Here is a 24,613-nt window from a genome sequence, read left to right on the forward strand (position 1 = left end):
ATGGGAGCGGTCATTGGGCGGAGTATAATGTATAGAATGGGGTATAATGTATATAAAAGTACGTTACCGGAGCGGTGATGGGACGGAGTGTAATGTATAGAATGGGGTGTGATGTATATAAAACTAGGTTACGGGAGCGGTGATGGGTCGGAGTGTAATGTATAGAATGGGGTATAATGTATATAAAAGTACGTTACGGGAGCGGTGATGGGGAGGAGTGTAATGTATAGAATGGGGTATAATGTATATAAAAGTAGGTTACGGGAGCGGTGATGGGGCGGAGTGTAATGTATAGAATGGGGTGTGATGTATATAAAAGTACCTTACGGGAGCGGTGATGAGGCGGAGTGTGATGTATAGAATGGGGTATACTGTATATAAAAATAAGTTATGTATGGATAGAGAAGGGGAGAGATGTTTGGGGTATTTATGTAGATTATGTATGGATAGAGAAGGGGAGAGATATTTGGGTTATGTAGGTTATGTATGGATAGAGAAGGGGAGAGATGTTTGGGTTATGTAGGTTATGTATGGATAGAGAAGGGGAGAGATGTTTGGGTTATGTAGGTTATGTATGGATAGAGAAGGGGAGAGATGTTTGGGTTATGTAGGTTATGTATAGATAGAGAAGGGGAGAGATGTTTGGGTTATGTAGGGATAGAGAAGGGGAGTGATGTTTGGGTTATGTATGGATAGAGAAGGGGAGAGATGTTTGGCTTATGTAGGTTATGTATGGATAGAGAAGGGGAGTGATGTTTGGGTTATGTATGGATAGAGAAGGGGAGAGATGTTTGGTTTATGCAGGTTATGTATGGATAGAGAAGGGGAGAGATGTTTGGGTTATGTAGGTTATGTATGGATAGAGAAGGGGAGAGATGTTTGGGGTATTTATGTAGGTTATGTATGGATAGAGAAGGGGAGAGATGTTTGGGTTATTTATGTAGTTTATGTATGGATAGAGAAGGGGAGAGATGTTTGGGTTATGTAGGTTATGTATGGATAGAGAAGGGGAGAGATGTTTGGGTTATGTAGGTTATGTATGGATAGAGAAGGGGAGTGATGTTTGGGTTATTTATGTAGGTTATGTATGGATAGAGAAGGGGAGAGATGTTTGGGTTATGTAGGTTATGTATGGATAGAGAAGGGGAGAGATGTTTGGGTTATGTAGGTTATGTATGGATAGAGAAGGGGAGAGATGTTTGGGTTATGTATGGATAGAGAAGGGGAGAGATATTTGGGTTATGTAGGTTATGTATGGATAGAGAAGGGGAGAGATGTTTGGGTTATGTAGGTTATGTATGGATAGAGAAGGGGAGTGATGTTTGGGTTATGTATGGATAGAGAAGGGGAGAGATGTTTGGGTTGTGCAGGTTATGTATGGATAGAGAAGGGGAGAGATGTTTGGGTTATGTAGGTTATGTATGGATAGAGAAGGGGAGAGATGTTTGGGTTATGTAGGTTATGTATGGATAGAGAAGGGGAGAGATGTTTGGGTTATGTAGGGATAGAGAAGGGGAGTGATGTTTGGGTTATGTATGGATAGAGAAGGGGAGAGATGTTTGGGTTATGTAGGTTATGTATGGATAGAGAAGGGGAGTGATGTTTGGGTTATGTATGGATAGAGAAGGGGAGAGATGTTTGGTTTATGCAGGTTATGTATGGATAGAGAAGGGGAGAGATGTTTGGGTTATGTAGGTTATGTATGGATAGAGAAGGGGAGAGATGTTTGGGGTATTTATGTAGGTTATGTATGGATAGAGAAGGGGAGAGATGTTTGGGTTATTTATGTAGTTTATGTATGGATAGAGAAGGGGAGAGATGTTTGGGTTATGTAGGTTATGTATGGATAGAGAAGGGGAGAGATGTTTGGGTTATGTAGGTTATGTATGGATAGAGAAGGGGAGTGATGTTTGGGTTATTTATGTAGGTTATGTATGGATAGAGAAGGGGAGAGATGTTTGGGTTATGTAGGTTATGTATGGATAGAGAAGGGGAGAGATGTTTGGGTTATGTAGGTTATGTATGGATAGAGAAGGGGAGAGATGTTTGGGTTATGTATGGATAGAGAAGGGGAGAGATATTTGGGTTATGTAGGTTATGTATGGATAGAGAAGGGGAGAGATGTTTGGGTTATGTAGGTTATGTATGGATAGAGAAGGGGAGTGATGTTTGGGTTATGTATGGATAGAGAAGGGGAGAGATGTTTGGGTTGTGCAGGTTATGTATGGATAGAGAAGGGGAGAGATGTTTGGGTTATGTAGGTTATGTATGGATAGAGAAGGGGAGAGATGTTTGGGTTATGTAGGTTATGTATGGATAGAGAAGGGGAGAGATGTTTGGGGTATTTATGTAGGTTATGTATGGATAGAGAAGGGGAGAGATGTTTGGGTTATTTATGTAGGTTATGTATGGATAGAGAAGGGGAGAGATGTTTGGGTTATGTAGGTTATGTATGGATAGAGAAGGGGAGAGATGTTTGGGTTATGTAGGTTATGTATGGATAGAGAAGGGGAGAGATGTTTGGGTTATGTAGGTTATGTATGGATAGAGAAGGGGAGAGATGTTTGGGTTATGTAGGTTATGTATGGATAGAGAAGGGGAGTGATGTTTGGGTTATGTATGGATAGAGAAGGGGAGAGATGTTTGGGTTATGTAGGTTATGTATGGATAGAGAAGGGGAGAGATGTTTGGGTTATATAGGTTATGTATGGATAGAGAAGGGGAGAGATATTTGGGTTATGTAGGTTATGTATGGATAGAGAAGGGGAGAGATGTTTGGGTTATGTAGGTTATGTACGGATAGAGAAGGGGAGAGATGTTTGGGTTATGTATGGATAGAGAAGGGGAGAGATGTTTGGGTTATTTATGTAGGTTATGTATGGATAGAGAAGGGGAGAGATGTTTGGGTTATGTAGGTTATGTATGGATAGAGAAGGGGAGAGATGTTTGGGTTATGTAGGTTATGAATGGATAGAGAAGGGGAGAGATGTTTGGGTTACGCAGGTTATGTATGGATAGAGAAGGGGAGAGATGTTTGGGTTATATAGGTTATGTATGGATAGAGAAGGGGAGAGATGTTTGGGTTATGTAGGTTATGTATGGATAGAGAAGGGGAGTGATGTTTGGGTTATGTATGGATAGAGAAGGGGAGAGATGTTTGGTTTATGCAGGTTATGTATGGATAGAGAAGGGGAGAGATGTTTGGGTTATGTAGGTTATGTATGGATAGAGAAGGGGAGTGATGTTTGGGTTATGTATGGATAGAGAAGGGGAGAGATGTTTGGGTTGTGCAGGTTATGTATGGATAGAGAAGGGGAGAGATGTTTGGGTTATTTATGTAGTTTATGTATGGATAGAGAAGGGGAGAGATGTTTGGGTTATGTAGGTTATGTATGGATAGAGAAGGGGAGAGATGTTTGGGTTATGTAGGTTATGTATGGATAGAGAAGGGGAGTGATGTTTGGGTTATTTATGTAGGTTATGTATGGATAGAGAAGGGGAGAGATGTTTGGGTTATGTAGGTTATGTATGGATAGAGAAGGGGAGAGATGTTTGGGTTATGTAGGTTATGTATGGATAGAGAAGGGGAGAGATGTTTGGGTTATGTAGGTTATGTATGGATAGAGAAGGGGAGAGATGTTTGGGTTATGTAGGTTATGTATGGATAGAGAAGGGGAGTGATGTTTGGGTTATTTATGTAGGTTATGTATGGATAGAGAAGGGGAGAGATGTTTGGGTTATGTAGGTTATGTATGGATAGAGAAGGGGAGAGATGTTTGGGTTATGTAGGTTATGTATGGATAGAGAAGGGGAGAGATGTTTGGGTTATGTAGGTTATGTATGGATAGAGAAGGGGAGAGATGTTTGGGTTATGTAGGTTATGTATGGATAGAGAAGGGGAGAGATGTTTGGGTTATGTATGGATAGAGAAGGGGAGAGATGTTTGGGTTATGCAGGTTATGTATGGATAGAGAAGGGGAGAGATGTTTGGGTTATGTAGGTTATGTATGGATAGAGAAGGGGAGAGATGTTTGGGTTATTTATGTAGGTTATGTATGGATAGAGAAGGAGAGAGATGTTTGGGTTATTTATGTAGGTTATGTATGGATAGAGAAGGGGAGAGATATTTGGGTTATGTAGGTTATGTATGGATAGAGAAGGGGAGAGATGTTTGGGTTATGTCGGTTATGTATGGATAGAGAAGGGGAGAGATGTTTGGGTTATGTAGGTTATGTATGGATAGAGAAGGGGAGAGATGTTTGGGTTATGTAGGTTATGTATGGATAGAGAAGGGGAGAGATGTTTGGGTTATTTATGTAGGTTATGTATGGATAGAGAAGGGGAGAGATGTTTGGGTTATTTATGTAGGTTATGTATGGATAGACAAATGATTCTTTGTAACCTAATGTGCAAATCATAGAATTATTTGTGTTAGCAAGGACAAGATATCCGAAAATATAATCAGAACAAAGAGTAGCGAGTGCCAGGTATACTGCCCGTATTGTCTGAAGCGTAGTGTATGAAGTATATAGCTCGTATTCTTGGGAGTTGGCCACTCCCAGGGTTGTGGCTCCTGCAGTAAACACCACGAGGCCAATACACGTAAATTTATGTATAAAAGCAGCAGAGGATCCCGATTGGTCAGAAGCCTCGATTACCTGTATAGGAGTGCGCGCCTGTACGGTGTTGGTACTTTCCCGAGGAGGTTCTCTGACCGGTCGCCGGTGCTTCCCCAGCTGATGACTCCAGACAGATGACGTGCTAGCCTCTCGGTGATGTGAGGACATAATCGATTGTTCTGATCAGATCTGTGAATAATTGGTAAGATTGCGTTTATGCAGGAATATCATTATCTATCAATAAAACCATATTTATCCATTTATTAAACCCGAGTGACTTCTTTAAAGGCGTATCCGAACACATTGCCATTTGGCAATACAGACGTACATTCATTTCTAGAATTGGGGTAACTTTGGCACATACATGAAATGTATATAATACTGAACAGAGTGTAAGAGACAGTAAGAGCGTGTAAGAGAGTAACAGAGTGTAAGAGACCGCTACGGCCTTGGAATAGAGACTACCCGGTGGATTCCTGGGGTACTTCCCGGTACGCGAACAGGAGGTGCGGCGAGTACTTCTCCCGGTCCCGGTGAGCGGGAGCGAACGTCCCTCTCACATAACCCGTTCGTCTGGGGGTGTTAAGGGGCGCTTGTACACGGGCTTAATCCCGCACAAACTCCACAGCTGCTGGGTAATCTCAGCAGTAAATTGGGTCCCCTGGTCAGAAATCATCTCCCGGGGAAAACCTACCCTGGCGAAGACCGGTCGGGGTCCTACTAGGTCTACCGCTATCCGGCTGAAGGGCTAAGTCTTCCGCGTCTGTAACTGCAGAGGGTGATTCGGTCCGGTTAGGGGAATCTGTGTGTAAGAGAGCAAGAGAGACATTAGTAAATATATTAAGAATGTATTATATTAAATTGGGAATATATTACTTTATATCGGTTAATGTTATATTTTATTAGAATGAAAATATAATTTACTATATCAAGAAACTTATTAAACTGGGAATATAATACATATTATATTGGTTAAAATATTTGTGAATATATTATATTATATTGGTAAATATATTAGATTTTATTATTCAATATATTCCAAATATAAGAAAATATAGTCACCAATATATTAGTAAATATATTTTATTAGTGAAAATATTAGTAAATATATTAAGATAATATTATATAATATTGGAAATCTATTAGGAATACATTATATATGAAATCTATTACATTATTTTGGTTAATATAATCAATTAGTTAAAATATTAGTAAATATATTAGGATTATATTGTATAATATATTGGTGAATATATTAGCAATATTTTATATTAAATTAGGAATATATTACATTATATTTAGGGCCGCAACTAAAGATTATTTTCATAATCGATTATTTGGCCGATATTTTTTCGATTAATCGGATAAAAAAATGCTAATTTTTCTTTTATTTAAACTAATTAAGAAAAAAAACTAAAATTTACATTAACGTGTCATTAACACTTTCATCGCTTTATCACAATGGCATTTCTCTATTTACCTTCTTATTTTACTGACATAATAATAAAAGCTACAAGAACCCAAACACAGTGTTTCTCAAACTAGGTTTTAATACTTTAAAAAGTTATTAGTAAATATTAATTCATATGTAAACTATTTTTTCATATTTAAAAAAAAACTATGAGAAAAAAGCCTCTTGTTTATATTTTTTTTTATTTGCCAACCTGCCCCCCCCACCGTTATGCCTTATACCCCTTATATGCCAGTGATATGCAACTGAGCCCCCTAATATACCTTATACCCCCAGATATGCTACTCCGCCCCCCATAAATGCCCTACACCCCCTGCCACCCTGACATTCGTTATACTCCCTGATTCACCACTCTGCCTCCCCAGATATGCCTCTCTGAAATTCATTATCCTCCCCCCCCCCTCCCATACACCACTTTGCCTCTCTCCCTTCCGACTCACTGGTGCCTTGTGGGGGGTGAACCTCCGTTGCTGGCTGGCACTTTCACTGGAGCTTCATAGAAGCCCCAGCGGAAGTGAAGGGGAGTAGCAGAGGTTGTCTGTGCACATCTCACAGGCACCCACCAGCTGACAGAGAGGATGATCCTCTGCAGCGCTGCAGGAGACCTGGATTCTCCTCTCTGTCAGACGTGGGGGTCTGCACGATGTGCACAGACAACCTCCGTTACTCCCTTTTCACTTCCGCTGGGGCTTCTACGATGAAGGTCATGTGATGCTGGCGCTGGATCGTAGAAGCCCCAGTGGAAGTGGAGGGGCGGAGGTTGTCTGTGCGCATCGCACGGACACCCACTGGCTGACAGAGAGGGGATCTGGATTCTAGTGTTATAATCCGATCTCTGTTTGAGGTCGCATTATAGAAGGAGAGGAGTTTTTGAGAGCATTTGCTCTGAAAAAAAACTTTTTTTATAATCCATTCGACTAATCGATAATGAAAATATTTGACGACGATTTTAATTATCGATTTTATCAATTAGTTGTTGCAGCCCTAATTATATTGGTTAATATATTGGTAAAATATTAGGAATATTATATTACATTTATTTATAAGGCAGATTCCGCAGCGCTGTTACAGTCAGTATAACAATATAGAAACACATACAATAACACATAGAATAACGAACTGGTGCAAAGGAGAAGAGGGCCCTGCTCTTGTGAGCTTACAATCTAGTCGGTGGGTGAGACAATAGGAGAGGACAGCTTGGATGTGGACGAGTTCCAATGATGTGTTCAAGCTGCTTTCTGCAATGGTACTCGGTATGTCCTATGTCTTAGCTGTCCACTTATGAGGAGTCCACTTGGGAAGAGGCCACAGCAGCTACATTTCCAAGCAAAAAATATATTCTATTAAACTGGGAATATAAAACATTATATTGGTTAAAATATTAGTTAATATATTAGGGATATATGATATAATCGAAATCTATTACAATATATTGGTTAATATATTGTTAAAATATTATATTAGTTAAAATATTAGTAATATATTATATTAAATTGGGAATATATTATATTATTTTGCGTAATATATTTGTAAATATTACATTATATTAGTTAAAATATTAGTAAATATATTAGCTATATTTTATATTAAATTATGAATATATTGGTAAAATATTAATATAATATATTAAATTTGGAATATAAAACATATTGGTTAAAATATTAGTTAATATATTAGTAATATATTATATTGGTAAATATTAAATTTTATTTTTGAATATATTGGTAAATATATTAGGAATATTTTTTCTTATATTCTGAATATATTGTATTATATTGGTAAATATGTTTTATTAGTGAAATTATTAGTAAACATATGGATTATATAATATTGGAAATCTATTACATTATATTGGTTAATTTTTTTGGAATATTTTTATTAAATTGGGAATATTACATTATTTTGCTTAATATATTTGTAAATATTACATTGGAAACATTATATTGGATAATATATTGGTGAATATATATATATTCAATATTTTATATTAAATTAGGAATATATTACATTATATTGGTTAATATATTACGTTATATGGAATACATTATATTGGTCAATATATTAGGAATATATTATATATGAAATCTATTACATTATATTGGTTAATATATTTGGAATATTTTTATTAAATTGGGAATATATTACATTATATTGGTAAAATATTACATATGAAAACTATTACGTTATATTGGTTAATATATTAAATTATATTTATTATATTAGTAAATATATCAGGAATATAATATATTTGTTAATATATTGGTAAATGTATATTTAATTAGTTAAAATATTTATAAATATATTTGGAACATATTATATTTGAATTATTACATAATCTTATTTAATATATTAGTGAATATATTATTTAATATATTGGTAAATGATCCGTTTCGTTACATCCGTCTCGCCATCTTGAATGCGGCATGTGCATAAATACCCTTTATAAGGCAAGGTAATTTCCGCTGGTGCCACTAGAGGGTGTGAAGAGGAAGCAGAGGACGACGCATTAACGATGGACCCCGATCTGCCTCTTGTCTGCAGTGGTGGAGGGAGGTGCACCCCTTCTTCACAGCGGCTGAGTCTGTGAGTAAGAAGTGGGGGGTCTCTACCTTCTACACTTGCAGGTAACGATTATTTAATATATTGGTAAATATATTCGGAATATATTATATTTGGAATATTACATTATATTGGTTAATATATTGGTGAATATATTATATTCTTTAAAATCCTCAGAAAGCGTTGGACTGATGGTTGTGCCAATTCCTCAGTACGCGCGTCTGTTCGATTTCCTGTTGCTAACCCGGCCTGTTTCTTCGTTATTCCTGATCTCTGGTTCTCTGACCTCGGTTAGTTCTACGACATTCCTATTCTCTGGCACCATGAAATCAGACGAGGCGGCCATCTTCGAAAGCCGTGCCTTCATCTGTCTTGAGTATTTTGAGAGTTTTTACTCCAAGAACAATGTAGATCCAGTTTGGTCCTTTCCACAGGAAAAACATACTGGGTTTGAAATGCATAAAGTAGCCATTGGGGTCTATTCACTAATGGGGGGGCTGTGACTTCAATGCTTTCACTTCTTCATGGAGGAACCCAACAGTTTTGGAACCATAACTCTCCTTTCAGTGAATAATTCTCTGTGGCAAATAAACCCAAGATGTGAAAATCTCCTTTATAGGGGGATTCCCTCCCCACCACCCAAGGGGCCGGTTCCCAAGAGTATCAGATTGTCTAGCGGCCCCCTGATCCCCTTATCGCTCTTCTTCACGCCCTGAAGCCCTTCCTATGTCATTAAACACACTTTCTCGCAGTCTGGGCTGGAGAAGAATGTTTGGAGAGTAAGTGTCTCTTGTGTTCTATGACGGTCTTATTACTTATACATTCTTCTCCGTGGCACGAGAGGAACTTGGAGCTAAACAGCCTTTAAAACTTTAAATCTACTAGCGATATATATCATGTCACTTTTCTCAGTGGAAATCTGTATGTTTGTAACCCACCGATAATCTCCGCATCGTGTTTAATAAACGGAAACATTATAGTTTTTTGTCGTTTTTAATGAAAAATTTTCCAAATACAACGATAATTATTTAAAAAGTAATACAATATAACAAGGGACAAAAACGGTAGAACGGGTGAAATTTTTCAACACGGGACAATACAGAAAAACCCTGAAACACAAACCGCGAGCAGGGAGAGTTAAAGACGCGGCGTCACCCGCCGCAGGTACACACAGCGCTTTTTATTATAGCACCTGACGCATCGTTGGGAGTTTACGTTCCGCTGAGCGCTGTGGGAGCCCCGATCAGCCTGATGGGATAAAGAAAGCCCTGCATATTTTATTTAAGGTCAGTTGCTTAAAATGTCTCGCGCCCCCCAATTGAAATAGACATGATACAGGGGAAGCCTGCCAGGGCTGGCCCTGTATCATGCCTATGTAATGTCTGTACCTGTGCTTTTTAACTTAAGTCACTAGCCCTGTATAATAAATAAGTCAATGTGCAGGCAGACTGAAGGAGTCCCACTGACTTTATTATACATCAGGGCTCGACAAATCCCAGGCGCCAGGTCGCCATGGCGACAGATAATTTTGTCCTGGCGCCTAGGTTGTGTCAGCCTCTTACATCCAGAAAAAAATGTGGATGTAAGAGGCTGAGTCACCACACGGGGGCGCTGCTGCTGTCTGCCCAGGAGTCTGGGCAGACAGCACAGCCACTCCGAGCCCGCCCCCGAGCCTGAGATCCCTCCCACGGAGTGATCCTGTAGGCTGAAAACGTGGTTGCTGCAAAACCAGCAATCGTGTTTTCAGCTGCCACAGGGAGCTTCAGGGAAGGGGGTTGAGTATTGATTGGGTCCCCACACAAGTGTGGGGACCTGACACAACACCCCCCTGCTGCCTGATCGCTCCATGAGAGCGACAGTGCAGCGTTAACCCCTTTAATGCCGCGATCGCGGCATTTAGGGGTTAATTCCCGTTTTTGTAAGGGGCTCTGCTGCTGGTGGTCTGCTGCTTCCAGGCAGACCAGCAACAGCAAAAACGAGCCCCCACAAGCCCTTTGATGATTCCTGTAGGCATGGAAGCCTACAGCAGTCATCAAAGACTCCCCTCCCTGCAATGGCTGGTCTATAGACCAGCAATTGAGTCCCAGCTGCCAGAGGCAGCTTCAGGGACAGGGGAGAGGGTTCTTTGGTCTCCCCATGAGTGTGGAGAGCAGCCCCAACACCCCCCTGCTGCCTGATCGCTCCCTGAGAGCGACAGTGCAGCGTTAACCCCTTCAATGCCACAATTGTGTATGACACATTCGTGGCATTGCAGGGGTTAACACTTGTCCCCACAAGCTTGTGGGGATTAAATATCAGTCAATGCTGTGCTCCAATGGAACATCAGCATTGAAAGGGTTAAAAAAATAATAATAATAAAAACAGCACTGACCTGAAAGTCCAGGGTGCTTCCAAGTCAAATTCTGTGAGTTTAGTAAGTGGGCTGATGATGATCGGATCACTCCTGACCATCTGTTAGTTTAAAAAAATCCTGGCTCCTAACTTTTTTACCTGGCGCCGAGATTCACAACAAATTTGTCAAGCCCTGTTATACATTACACAGGGCCAGACCTTCATACTGAAACCACAGCTCTCATCATGGATTTTATGAAAACATTATATAAGCGGAATGCAAGGCTAGCCTCGACAAGAACGGCTGAACCAGCCCTGCATTAGGCATATTTAATGCCGTTTTCCTGGTTATGATTCATGCAGGAGCATCTCAGTAGGGCTGGCCCTGCACCATGATTAGTAAAATTGACAAGATGGCATTCAGGAAAGCCACGTTTAATATGCATGATCCAAGGCCAACCCTGGCAAGCTTCCCCTGCATCATGCATATTTAACATGGCTTTCCTGAATGCTGCCTTGCCAACCATGGTGCAGGGCCAACCGTACCGAGCGGATCCTGCATAATAAATCAATATGCAGAAATGGGTGTAAAGAAGACCCTCAACCCCATAAAGTGCTACTCCTGCCATGTGTATGTTTAACATGCATCATCTTTTAAACAGAACACTCATGCTTGCTTTACTTGTTTAGTGTAAACTCGGCGACTTACGCTGGCCACTTAAAACATGTCGCCAACTTTACATAATACCCGCTGCAGGGTTTCTCTAGCCAGATCCCCTAATAGGTTCTGCATAGGGAATAAACCCCGTACGGCCAGCAGACATTGCGGATTTAATTATCCTGGGCCTCTGTGTTTTTAAGGACAAAAGGCGTGGATTATAGTATGAGTGATGCATGTAGTCAGTTATACATCCTACATACAGCAGGGCTGTCGCCTGGAACGTGACGACTGCCTTATGCTCCGATCTGCTGCCGGTTTGTTGCGTTTGTACCTCATTCTCCCAGTTGCTTACTGGAAGGGGTTAAGTGACATTATATGACAATACAAAGCCAGCTGAGTTATACGCCGGGAGTGCAGACTCAGATACCGCGCCTGCTCACTTCCTTGTGTAGAGCCGCAATACTGCGTACAGACAGCCTTTATCTAAAACTCCCAGAATCCTCAGCCAGAATTGGGGGAGCTCGAGGTTTTAGGAACCTGCTGTAGATAATAAGTGCAAATGACCCGTCTAGCAGGTCACCGAGCCAGAAATACTATTAAGGCGCTAACACTCCAGAATACAGTGACGGTGAAATATTTGCTCCCATCCCCAGGTTACTGCTACAGTGTGTAGGACGTAGCAGTCACTGAAATTCTCACGGGACCCCCGCTTGACGTACGTTCCACATCCGACTACTGCAGCAGCCATCCGGTTTCTTCAGCCTGAGATGGCGTTCAAGCGCTTGGAACGACCCAAAGCTCCCCCCCCCAGATGTTCACGTTCACGTAAAGTTCACGTTCAATCCGAGTCTCAATCCAATTCTTCATCTACGAGGGGAAAAGAAAGCGAATCGTGAGACATGTCTGTACTTTCCTATACATTCTTTAAATCTGAGCCTTATTCTATTTGCCTTAGGGAGAAGCTGCAGCTCACTGGCAGGAAGTATAGGACGTGTCACATTGCGGTGCCCCCTTTAACAGTTTGTCTGCTTGACTGTTCAGTGCATCCCTCCCGTAATATACCCGGTACTACACTCTGTTCCCATTGCATTGGGGGGGGGGGGGGGGAAGTCTGCGGGATAATTAAAGCTCATCAGTTCCCGAACTGCCTTCCCTGACATCCCCCCACCATGCGCAAACAGCCCAGATGAAGGTAGGATCATTGCACTGCAGCGGATGCACATTACAAAGTACTAGACAATGCATTAGTCCCTTTAATAATTCCAGCACCAACTGCAAGAATTACTGGGACTTCAGTCTGAGACCAAAGCGGGGGGAGGGGGTCCTATTTACCGTATTTCCCCATGTATAAGACCTCTGTGTAGCTCAGCAGCGTCTCTTGATCCGTCGCGGCGACGCACATGACTCTGCTCTGTTCCTGTTCAAGCAACGCAGAGGGAAACAGCGGCCCCAGCGGAAGTCTGCGAGCCGCACCAGAAGATCTGCAGTTCAGGTAAGGTGGGGGAGTAAGTGAGTGTGCGTGTTAGCATGGATCTGTGTGTAGGGGCACAGGGAGGCTGAAAGTGATGTGCATGTACTGGCTGCCTGAGCATGATAGGAGTGCGACTGCTAGCAGCTAACATCAGTTACACTCATACCATGCCCAGGCAGCCAGTACAAAAACTTTAAGGAGTGTCATATACTTGGGGAAATACGGTAATTCATTTTTTATTCTTGTTACATTATAAGCAGTGTCCCAGCTCCCTGAGCATCGCACTCCAACGTACCGTCCGATTTCTGCACCTCCGTGTCTCCCGTGGGCTCTCCATTCTCAAGGAACTTGGTCAAGTCGTTAAAGATCAGGTAGAAATCAAAGGCGAAAACTATTGTGGCGACGAAGCCGAGGACCTGGATAACAGAGAAGAAGGACCGTGTTGAACCCTCGATGCCAAGCGGCTCTAAGGCTGCATCGAGTGCTTTACGTCACAGCGAAGAACTGAAAGAGTTAACGGCTGAGACACGACCGTCGCCTCTGCCGCATTTCATGACTTTCACCTTTATTAAATAAACGCTGTATGCTCCGCTGTTTTATGCGACTACTCCTTTAAGGCCACGTACTTTTAGAATTATGCGCTTTCCACGCACAGCATTGTTTACTACATTAACCCCTTAAGAACAGAGTTCTTTTTTAAATTTTTGGATCCTTCCTGACAATGGCTGTTTTAGCATTTTTGCTGTGTTTCTTCTCATTTAGTGTAGCCACGCAAATCATATATTGCCGGGGATTTTTTTTCCCTTCAGGAAAAGGAGCTTTCTTCAGACAGACACTCTAGACACTCTTATTTGGAATGGATGCCGCCATCTTGTGTGTGGCAGCACCCCTCTTCCACATTGGCGTTTTTAAACTCTTCTAAGACCCATCGAACGGGGCCCCTACACTTTTTTTTTGTGTGTTGTCGAATGGCTTGACGTGAACAAAGTACAACTGTCACCAACTGCGTGCCATCAAGGGGTCAATACTCTCTTGGGGGTGATTAAATAACTCAGATTAAGGGTTAATAAAGAAAACAATATTACAGATGTTTGTTCGATTACAACTCCCACCATCCCCAGTGTGATGGTAGCTGTCTAAGACTTGTGGGCATACAAGGGTTAATGTGTATTTTGTATTTTCAAACTGATGTTCCTTCATTGTATAATCCCGTTATGTTTATTGGTGTTGCTTCCTGTCTGCACTGCCATCATCATCTTGAGGTGATGGCATTGATCCTTTGTTGTGGTGTGAACTATTGTATTGTATTAATGAAATGCCTGAGTTAATTTCCTTATGTTAACATAATGCCTTCCTGTCTAAATATTTATATATATTACAAAAACGTATACAGTATTTCTGACGAGCAGAGGGATCTCCTCGGACCGGCCGGCGAACATATATAACGGTGGGTGAGGGAGGGATCCGGCCGGCCGAGAACATATATAGCGGTGGGTGAGGGAGGGACCCGGCCAGCCGAGAACATATATAACGGTGGGTGAGGGAGAGACCCGGCCGGCGGAGAACATATATAACGGTGGGTGAGGGAGAGACCCGGCCGGCGGAGAACATATATAACGGTGGGTGAGGGAGAGACCCGGCCGGCGGAGAACATATATAACGGTGGGTGAGGGAGGGACCCGGCCGGCGAACATATATAACGGTGGGTGAGGGAGAGACCCAGGTGGCGGAGAACATATATAACGGTGGGTGAGGGAGGGACGCAGCCTTGGCAATAAGTGGCAGTCCTGGGCATATGCCCTGGGCTGATTGGCTTGTGGTGGAGGAGGCAGAAAATGTAGAAACTAAAGGGAGCACAGAACTGAGGGTGGGGGTGGGCTGGAGAAAATACGAGCACTTGCAGGACTTCATATTAAAGTACAAACATTTTTATTAAATATCATCTATATTATATATCATATCATATATAATCATATATATATTCTATATTAGATATATGTATGTTAGGGATTTTAATGAGACAAAATAGGTAAAACCAATATTTTATCACATACGCAAAATAACGATGCTATCAATTATTGTAGGACCACATCCACAATATTAATATAAAGAGATACCCTATATTTTATCTCCGATCCTAAATCCTTTCAGATTGCCGAAAATTATAATTCAAATTATATATTTATCATCACGATAGTCAATCAAAAAATATTATTTATTGTATAAACCAATTTATAAAATATCTATATGAGTCACATTGAATTAATTTTAAAATACAGTATATTATCAATATGAATTATTACTTAATGAGTCTAACACACACATTAAAAGTAATTTAATTATGTCTAAGAGTATTAGTGAAGTTTCTAATAGATGCAAATAATGTCAAACTTCCTCTACAGGTAAAAATACCTTTTCATTATTGTCATTATCATGGGTTATACAGTCTCACAAGCCGTCATATACAATAACGTCATATACCATTTCCCAGAAACAGGGAATTCTATACGAAGAAGACAAAATTCAACTCTATTCAGAATAATAAAACCATTATATTTACCACCACTTGTTGCTGTGGTCCGAATGGTCCTTGTAGAAATTAATCCAGGTTCAGTGGCAAGAAATTAAGTGGGAAGAAATAGAACTTTCTAAAAGTTATATATGTTAGAACTCAAAGTAACTCTAAGAGTAAAATATGGTGCCAGGATGTTCCAAAATTCAAATTCTCTGGGGTAAATTTGGTGAGTCCGTCAGGGTGTCCAATTTGTATAGGTGAGTTAGTTTTTCAGGGTCAGTCCCCAATTTATTAAAAACATAAGCTCTTAACCCCTTCAATCCCCTATGGACATACCGGGACATCCAAAAAACGCCTAGTAAAAAACCCCTATGGACATACCGGTACATCCAGCCCTTCGTTGGACAGCCTGGACTCCCCACTGACAGCAGAAGCCGGCATCGCCCGCTTTCTGCTGTCCGATCTGCTGTAACAGCTCCCAGGAAAGAAATAAAGCTGTTAAATTTCAAACTGCCCGATTGAGCGATCAGGCATTCCCTTGTGTGGGGACCCAATCAACACTCAACCCCCTTTCCTGAAGCTGCCTGTGGTAGCTGAAAACACGATTGAAGGTTTTCCTGCAATCGCGGTTTCAGCCTACAGAATCACTCCGTGGGAGTGATCTCAGGCTCGGGGGAGGGCTCTGAGTGGCTGTGCTGTCTGCCCAGACTCCTGGGCAGACAGCAGCGCCCTCGCGATCACAGGCGGACAAACACCTAGAAAAAAATTCTGAGTCGCCATGGCGACCTGGCGTCTGGGATTTGTCAAGCCCTGAGTTAAGACATTACATGTACGTTTGGAATTTATCCTTTTTCACCCTAATCACTAGACATTACCTTCTAGGTAGTAAATCAGGTTTTGGTAGTCACCCATATCTCCAGAAGTTACCTCCTAGGTAGTAATTTTGGTGGTCTTATGATGTATCCCCCATACCATTTACATTCCTAAGGATATGCAGTGTCTACTCCTTAACTTTCTCATGGAAGATAATGCTAATTAGATCATATATGTTGAAGCATCTTTATACATGAATGCTTCTTTGTTCTCAATTATACATTATATTACATATTATATTAGTATATAAATTACAATATATCGTATCACTATATTATATATATTAGTATATTATACATATTTTTATAATACATTATATTACATATTATAGTGAGATATATACCGTATTTGCTCGATTATAAGACGAGGTTTTTTCAGAGCAAATGCTCTGAAAAATACCCCTCATCTTATAATCAGGGTCGTCTTATAATCAGACCTCAAATAGGTCTGACTGCAGGGGACCTGGATCCTCCTGTCTCCCCCCCCCCCCACCCCACTTACCGGTGCTTCTGAGTCCCCGGTGTGTAGCCGGGGCAGTGTGTAGATGTCGCGCAGACAACCCCCGCTGCCAGCCACACCTCCTTCCGGCTGCAGCGTAAGTTGTCTACGCGAAACGCGTAGAGCTCTACATGCTGCCCCGGCTACATGACAGGGGAGTCAGAAGCACCGGTAAGTTTGGAGGAGGGAGGGGGAGGGAGTGTTAAATGGGGGGCATAAGGCATTTCTAGAGGCAGAGTGTTCTATGAAATGCCTTTTAACCCGCTTAATGCCACTCTGCCTCCAGAAATGCCTTTTTAAGTCTCTATAAGCCACTCTGCCTCCTGAAATGCCTTAAACCTCCCTATATGCCACTCTGTCCCATAATATGCCTTTTAACCCCCTTAATGCCAGAGCGGCATATATGGGTATAAGGCATTTCTGGAGGCAAAGTGGCACATAGGGGGTCAAAAGGCATATCATGGGGCACAGTGGCATTTAGAGGGTTAAAAGGCATATCATGTGGCACAGTGGCATATAGGGGGTATAAGGCATTTCTGGGGCAGATGTGCATAACTGGGGGGGCAGGTTGGAAAATAGAAGGAAATAAAACCAAAATATTTTTCTCAATCATAGCTTTTATTAAAAAGTGAGAATTCTTACCTGGGAGTCCAAGAAGTTGCTGAGAGCTGAGATCTGGACCTTGATAGTAGCAGGTTGTAACCCCTTATCAAAGCCGTCTTGTAAAAAGCGCAGCACCTCACGGATGGATGGAGAGGATACTTCGTGCCCATTGCACCAGATGATGAACGTTTCCCAAACCTTCTGGTATTTAGCAGCCGTAGTTTTCTTGCGGCTGGAGAGAATCGTTTCCTCTACTGATGAAGTTAATCCCCTTGAGGTCAGGATCTCCCTTTCAGAAGCCATGCTGAGAGGTTGAGCCGGGAGGGATCTGGGTGGAGAACAGGGCCTTGAACAAGAATATCCTTCACCTGAGGAAGAAGCATGGGCTCGTCTACGGCCAGGTTGGTAAGGTCCAAAAACCAGATTCTTCGAGGCCAGAAAGGAACAACCAGGATGACACTTTGGGGGTTTTCCCGAATCTTCCAGAGCACTCTGGAGATAAGGGGAAGCGGAGGAAAAACATACGCGAGATCGAAGTCCCAGGTCTGCGAGAGTGCTTCCAGGGCTCGGGGACGGCCGACTGGAGAGAGAGAAAAAAACTCCTTTACCTGTTTTGTTTAGGTGCGTGGCCATCAAGTCTATCTAAGGAGTACCCCATTTCTTTGTGATGAAGGCGAAGACCCTTTTGTTTAAGGACCATTCTCCCGGAAGTACTGAGTTCCTGCTGAGGTAATCCGCCTCCTGATTCAGTGAACCCTTGAGATGAACCGCGGAGAGAGTGCAGTGACTGAACTCCGACCATCGGCAGATCTGAGCGGTCAGGGTCTGCGGGCGCCTGCTTCTGGTGCCACCTTGTTTGGAAAGATAGGCCACAACGGTGACGTTGCCTGAAAGGATCCTGATTGACTTGTGTCGCAGGATTGTAGACCAGAACCTTAGAGCCCTCCAGACCGCTAACAGTTCTAGAAAATTGATGTGCAGGTCTGATTCCTGAGGAGACCAAGTTCCCTGGGTAATATTGCTTCCCATAACAGCACCCTGAGTCTGTTTACTAGCCACCCTAGGTTGTGGAGGGTCCTGAGAGAAAACTCCAGATGGGACTGGAGCAGAGTTGCTGAGGCCGCTACGAGGAGCCAATCGTCCAGATATGGGACCACCTTTATGCCTTTTTGCCTCAGAAAGGCCACGACCACCAACATGAGCTTCATGAACATCCGAGGTGCTGAAGCAATTCCAAAAGGAAGAGCCCGAAACTGAAAATGTCGAATACCTCGAGGTAATGGAACGGCCAGACGGAGGAATCTTTGGTGGTCTCTTCTGATGGGAACATGTAAAGAGGCATCCCGCAGGTCTATGGTGACCATGAAGTCCCCCGAAGAAATTATCTCTGTGGTGGACTTCAGGGATTCCATCCGGAACCTGTTGTATCTTATACAGGTGTTCACCACCTGTAGGTTGATTATTAGCCTGAATTTCCCGGATGGCTTTGGTATGACAAAGACGTGGGAGTAGGTTCCCTCTCCTATCTCCTGATGAGGAACCGGGACCAGAGCCCTTTCGTGAATTAAGTTGTTGAGTGTGGAGAAGAAATCCGATCTTTTCCAATGATCTGCAGGGGGCATGAACAGCAGGAATTTCCAGGCAGGTAGGCGAGTAAGCTCCAGAGCATAGCCTTGTTCGATGATGCGAAGGACCCAGGGGTCTGAAGTGATCTCTTCCCAGGCATGAATGAAACTGGTCAACCTGCCCCCTACCTGAAGCCTGCTGGCGTCAGAACTTTCCTGCTTTACCGTCCCTGCCTCTTCCTCTTTGGAATCTTCGTCTTGTGTAGGGTTTACCCCGAAAGGACTGGTAGTCTTGATTGGAGGTTGAGGGCCTGTAGGACTCTCTGTCTCTTGGAGCTCTGTAATAATTTGACCTGAAACGAGGTGGTCCTTTCCTCTGAGGTAACCAGTGCTTGTCCCCCGTGGTGGATTCTAGGATCGTGTCGAGATCGCTGCCGAAGAGGTGGCTCCCCTGGAACGGAATGCTGCACAGCTTGTGTTTAGAGGCATTATCTGCAGACCACGACTTAAGCTAGAGAGCTCGCCTAGAAACCGCTGAAAGCGCAGTGGCTTTAGCAGACCTACGGACTGATTCAATGGAGACATCGGAGATGAAATCAACTGCTAAGCAGGTGTCGGACAGGTTCCTTGCGACCTGCTCAGTCCCTGGAATAGCTGCAAGGTCTTCCACCGCCAGATTTTAATGGCTCTAGAAGCTGACGCCATATCAATAGCTGGGCGAAAATTCGCCGCTGCTGCTTCAAAAGACCTTTTGGCGGCATTCTCAGCCCTCCAGTCCATGGGGTCTTTGAAATGGGACGCGTCCTCCAACGGAATGGCTGTTTTTTACGTGGCCTTTGCTACTGCGGTGTCGACTTTCGGGACTTCCCAGGCCTCAGAATTCTTATTATCGAAAGGAAAAAGCTTCTTGGTTCTGGAGGATGTGAAGAATCTCCTGTCAGGATATTTCCACTGCTCCGTGACAATGGCAGAAAGTGAATCGTGGACTGGAAAGGTCTACGGTTTCCTAGAGTGACCCTGAAAAGGATCTGGTTTTGCAACTGGTATGTCATTCTGTAGATTCAAAGTAGATCTGACTGCAGAGATGAGTTTCCCTGTTTCTTCGACTGGAAAGAAAAAGGTTTCTTCTTTAATCTCCCCGTCCTCCTCCGAAGACTGTGGGTTATTCGACTGGTAGTCATATTCAAAAAAAGGAGCCGAATAATCTTTCGGGTTATCTGGGAGATAATTTGCTGGACCCTGCTGGTAAGGTTGTTGCTGGGGTACAGATGCCTGAGAGGAGCTTGCCATGGCTCGAAAACAGTCAAAGGTAGACTGAAGTTCCCTCTTCAACCAGGAGGTATATTCCGTCGTGGAAACTTCTTTAGGCCGAGAGCAGTTGTTGCACGTTTTGGCCGAAGGGTCATGCAGGGTCTTTTTGCAGGATGAGCAGGCTTTGTGTTTCGTCTTTCTCACAGATTTCCTATGTGGGGAGGCTTCAGGAGGGATATCCTGATTTTTATCTGACATGATTGAAATGGCAGTAAAACAATCTTCAGGCACAGGCAGGCACAATGGCAGAGAAGTAGATACAATACTACAGCACAGAAACGAAGAGCAAGGAAAGATCTTACCCATTCTGGCGTTTTATTCAGAGGCATTTAGGTGCCCAGGACCGGAAACCTCACATCTGGAAATTCCCAGCCAATTGACCTCTCCTGACCCCGGGTCGCTGCACCGGAAGTGAAGCCGATTGGAGATATGAACGCGTGCCGAGAAACCGGCACAGCCGGTTAGAGATCTCCTCCTGCCGTACCGCACTCTGAGGATTCCCCGTGGCGGAGTGAACCGGAGCCAGAGGATACATATCCCAGTGAGCCCCCTGGGCTGTAGGCAGAGCCGAACGAGGGCTGAGCCTCGTGTGCGTTGCCGCGATGAACGCGGAGTTGCAGCCTCCGAGGCTGCCGCACAAACCCTGGATCCACACAGGACCTCTGCCGGGTATCAACAAAGGACGCCCCCCCGGGGCTCCGAGAAAATAAAAAAAGGAAGTAGAGGTAAGCTTCAGCCTAACCGCTACCTGAGTAGGGCAGGAAACAACACTGGGGAGGAAGGGGGAGGTCCTTTTTTTTTTTTTTTTTATAGTATTTCCTGCCCTACCTGGTAGGCGGAGCCTTCTTCTCCTGTGCCACCTGGAATGGCAAGGAAAAAATAGTTTATATGAATTAACATTTAATGGTAAAACTTTTTTCCTATAGGGTCGTCTTATATTAAGGCTTTTTCTTTTTTTCCTAAATTAATATTCAGATTTGGGGGGTCGTCTTATAATCGAGCAAATACGGTGTATATATATATATATATATATATATATATATATATATATATATATATATGATATATTATAATATTATATATACACACACACATCTATATTAGTATTTTATATATAATATAAAACAATTATATATCTCATCATAAACGCTCTGCGCGATGGCATGCCGACGAGCCACTGGCGGGGGTACACCTGCGTCAGAAGCCTTAAATACGTACCCCTGTGATATACCTCTTCACTGTGCCAACGTGGTAGACGGCCGCGGTAGAGATCGATATCATATACAGCACTCCGATTACGGAATTCATGAAATCCTAAAGAGAAACAAGAAAAAGCAAGTATAAGTATGTATGTGTGCGTGTGTGTGTGTTATATACGAGAGGTTTAAAGCAGGGAAGCTGCATTCACTGCGGCCCATCTTTCAGGCACACTAGCCCTGTTCACAGACGCCAAATATTTCTTTGTGAACTCGCCATCACAAAATTAAGATGAAAAAGGCTATTTCAGAATACATTCGCTAAAACACATGTATATATTAGAAGAAAACCAGCCTTCAAAAACCACAAACACAGCCTTTAAAGACGATCATTTGATAAGAAGTTTAAAAAGATTTAGCATGAAATAACAATTTTAAGTAAAATGTAAAAAAGTGAGAAATCTAAATTATAAACATACCAGCAAAAAGCTACAAAAACCCTGTTTTGCACAAAAAAACATTTTTATGTTGACTTAATTATACAAAATTGAAAAGACAGAAGAGCAGATAATTCATTATTTGAGCGCTTACCATTCGCAGTATTCTCTCCATCGGCAGCCGGCACAGCGCCGAGTACACCGCCTTGGCATATTGAGGCTAAAAATCAACTACTCTTTGTACACAGGCGCCAACAAAAAAAATACGTTTCATTTTAGCCACATAAAGAACTTCAAAACGATTTCACAATTCAGCGCTAGAAAGATTAGAAACCAGGAAAGTGGAAACAGCTTTTTGCTATTTTTTTTATTTTATTTATAATTAAAATATATATATATATTATTCAGTTGATAAAAGCAAAGATAAGTATAAATCTTTCAAAATCAACTTTTTTAGACACTCCCTCTAACTCATGAAATACCAAAAATCAATCCTAAAAAATACATTTTGAAATTTGAAAGAAATAAAATAATCTAATGTTTTTATTTTAAACGTATTAAATTATTAAGAACCGTGTGATTTTACGCGCGTAACTACTGACAACCGCATAAAACGTAAAGCTGGAATCCTTGAATAACTCTCGAGCGTCCCGGTTTGGACTTTTGGGTTAGTAACAGCCTAATTCGGAAAGTTTGAATTTTTCGCAACGGTTTTAGAAATACTTTAAAAAACACAGTTTTCAAACAAACGTATATTAAGAGCCAAATTTAAATAAGGGAAGGAAAACGTTTAACCGGCTCATCAATTTACCGCGCGACTGAAAATAAAAACCATGTTCACTTCATTAAAATGATGTCAGAAGGATTTTTCTCCCCAAGAATATTTTTAAACTCACTTTATTGTAGACAAACATTTCAAACTGTTAAATAAACCCGAGAAACAACCAAGAAATATTTCACCAAAATAAAACATTCAGAAGAAATCCACCATCATTTCACTTCAATTCTCCCGGCTAACAGCGGAGATCACAAAACCACTTCAACAAATCTCAAAATTGGCAACAAATTGCTTTTTGTCACGTGGAGACATTACCAAAAACAAATAATATATATATATTTCTTTAAAAAAAACAAAACATGCAAGATTAAAATAAATTCAAAATGAGAAATGTAAAGAAAGAAAACCTTGAAATAAGGATTTAAAAAGGAAATGTTTCAGACAGAAGAGTTATTGGAGCCATTTTTATTCATGCAGTGGAGACGGACACATTATTAAGTGGTTAATAAAGAAATAATAATAATAATTGAACCCCTGCCTCTGCTCCGGTCTCTTCCTTATACCACTTCAACAGCAACGCAATAAAAGCTTTTACTCGCTTTTGGAATCGCACACATAAAGCCACATATTATGTACACAGTATCGGGGCTCCCGGGAGAGAACATTTCATTGCCTCTCAGCGATAACGGCAATTAACGCAGACGCAACAGACACCGATCGATACGTTTACCAACGACTACTATCTCCAGCGTACAGCGTACCCGTCCTCCAACACCGCGACAAAAACGTGGCAAACGAGTCATTAATCAACGCCATCTTACTAGAGATTCCTTCACAGGCTGGATTAACATTTATTTCAAACACATCGCATGACATCACATCGCATGACATCACAGCGGACAAAGAAAGCAGAAAGCATTTTACTTCCCAATACGCCACCGCCAAGCGGAAGCCGTGGGATCTATTTGCACCAATCACACTCTAATTTACTGCCCTGTAATCTGGAATTCAAAACCACTTCACACACACACAACACAATTTGACAACGGGTTGAAAATTACCGTATTTGCTCGATTATAAGACGACCCCCCAAAATCTGAATATTAACTTAGGAAAAAAAGAAAAAGCCTGAATATAAGACGACCCCAAAGGAAAAAAGTTTTACCAGTAAATGTTAATTCATGTAAACTTTTTTTTAATAAAAGCTATGATTGAGAAAAATATTTTTTTTTGCTTTTATTTCCTTGTATTTTCCAACCTGTCCCCCGGTTACGCACATCTGCCCCCAGGCTTGCCACACCAATATGGCACTGTGGCCCATGATATGCCTTTTAACCCTCTATATGCCACTGTGCCCCATGGTATGTCTTTTGACCCCCTATGTGCCACTCTGCCTCCAGAAATGCCTTATACCCCTATATCCCATTCTGGCATTTAGGGGGTTAAAATGCATATTATGGGGCAGAGTGGCATATAGGGAGGTATAAGGCATTCCAGGAGGCAGAGTGGCATTAAGGGAGTTAAAAGGCATTGTATAGAGCACTCTGCCTCCAGAAATGCCTTATACCCCTATATGCCACGCGATACGCGTAGACAACGTCCGCTGCAGCCGGAAGGAGGTGGAGTTGGCAGCGGGGGTTTGTCTGCGTCCGTCGCGCATACCTTCCCCGGCTGTCAGAGATCAGAGTTCCCCGCACCGGTGGAACTCTGATCTCTGACAGTCGG

This window comes from Sceloporus occidentalis, unplaced genomic scaffold (assembly GCF_023333645.1).
Source record: "Sceloporus occidentalis isolate IW3139 unplaced genomic scaffold, rSceOcc1.0.p SCAF_108, whole genome shotgun sequence".
NCBI classification, from domain to species: Eukaryota; Metazoa; Chordata; class Lepidosauria; order Squamata; family Phrynosomatidae; genus Sceloporus; species Sceloporus occidentalis.